Here is a 1,968-nt window from a genome sequence, read left to right on the forward strand (position 1 = left end):
AGCAGTAGTAGGGTGAGACTAAGTCCACTTGGTACTGCAACGCTACTGGCCTATTGTACCAGCCCCAGATGACAGATGATGGTGACTGTGGAGCAATTGTTGGAACGAAGATTGGCACGGGAAACCGAAGTACTCGGAGAAAACTTGCCCTTGTGCCAGTTTGTCCACCACAAATCCCGCATAACTAAATCGGAGCTTGAACCCGGCCCACCATAGTAGGAAGCCGGCGACTAACTGACTGAGCTACGCCACGACTTTCATTCAAATTATGTTTGTAATATTTAAGAAAGGGGGTAAAATTATTATTGTAACAGGCCGTGGTGTCCCATAAGGTTGTGAGATGTCGAGGATCCCATATTTTTAGGGAATAGGCTCACAGATGGCGGTAATGTTGTCAACCTTACGCGCCGGTCGGCCTTTGCCCCCCCCCCCAGGAAAATTCCTGGTACTCATTTCTGTTAGAGGCTGTGTCGATCCCAGGACCATAGTGCGGCTGGAAGGATTAGGTCAATCGAAAAATTTAATCATCTCATCAAAAATCGAACCCGAGGCCGTCCGGCTTGTAGCATAGTGCCTCAACTAACTACGCTAACGCTTGCCCCAGTCTTAGATTGAGGAGAGTCACTTTCTCTGATCCCTAACAAGAGTACAGCATTCCAGCTGAAGAATTACAGTATATCTTTTAGATAACGCCATGCAGACCGCTCAAAGTCAACCGACGTTTCAGAGGAACATATCGCTTTCTTCTTTAGAGTCAAGGAATAAACCAAACTGTACCTGCTATCTTTTACATGCTGGTTTCTCTCCTGGCTCACTCTTCGCTCATGAAGATGGAGGCGACATATTCCTCCGAAACGTTGGTTGACTCAGCAGGCTATACAACGTTATATCCCAGAAGCTATAGATCTGCAGAAACAAACCGAGTTGAATTTCTGATTGGCGAAGTGACTGCCACCGTGTCAAGAAGGATTTCCATCCCATGGACTTAGTTTGTAAAAGAGTTTTAACGGTGTATTAATTTACCTATCTTAGACTGGAACTGTTCCCTGCAGACCGCGTGATTACAGTATTGGTAACTGTGGCTTGTAGAGGAAATGCCTGAAACACAGACCCAAATCGACCAAAACATATCTCTGCGGTCTTCGCGTTGCGTCATTAACCCTCACGTATTAGTTCCTTCGTCCTTATAGAGTGTCAACTTAGTTCAACTTGGTTGGAACTTGATACAGGAGTAAACCACATTTCGCTTAACTTCTGTAGGGTTAAGCGAAATTTTCACACGTCATTAGGATATGGTGTGTGCACAGCTTATGATCCACAAACTGCCACATTATATATACAGGGTGATACATTAATACTGACATTAATGTTTTAATTGTAGTAAAGTAAATAAACAGTAAAGCTATTCCTGTAACAGTCCGTGAAGGCCCATAGGGTTGTGAGGCGTTGAGGGTCCAACATTATCTAGACAATCGGCTCAAAGATGGCGGTAATGTTTTAATTGTAGACCTATATTAACATGCCGGATACACGGCGGTAAGACGCCCCATTGCTAGAGATTTCCCATCTTCTAATTTACACATTTGTAATGAGGGAGAAGCCTTGTTGTTTAGCGTGGTGCACCGCTTCGAGGCGACACGTCGAGCATTGCATATGTTTAATACAAGTTTATTTTATTTACAGAGTTTTTATCCGTTTCAGACAGACATTCGGAGAGTTCATAGAATTTTATAGGCTTATGTTTAAAAGCCTTCCTTGGGTTTTATTATGCGTGTAATTATTTATCTCATAACTTCTGAAACTGTGGGTCGCTTCCGCCCAAGAGATCACGACCTACTCTACGAGAGTCTCGCCAAACTTTCAAGAATTATCCCTCTTTCATCCCTTCTTTCCCTGTATATATATATATATATATATATATATATATATATATATATATTTTCTAGTATAGCGGGCTATATCTCGATA

The 1,968-nt window shown here is 42.7% G+C and overlaps 1 protein-coding gene across 4 annotated transcripts in view; it reads left to right on the forward strand.

Annotated features, from left to right (window-relative positions):
* Window positions 1-1,968, forward strand: part of LOC111874882 (protein O-mannosyl-transferase TMTC1) — a 339,223-nt gene that overhangs the window by 258,936 nt on the left and 78,319 nt on the right. The gene's annotated exons all lie outside the window — the stretch shown is intronic.

Source organism: Cryptotermes secundus, unplaced genomic scaffold (genome assembly GCF_002891405.2).
Source record: "Cryptotermes secundus unplaced genomic scaffold, Csec_1.0 scaffold160, whole genome shotgun sequence".
NCBI classification, from domain to species: Eukaryota; Metazoa; Arthropoda; class Insecta; order Blattodea; family Kalotermitidae; genus Cryptotermes; species Cryptotermes secundus.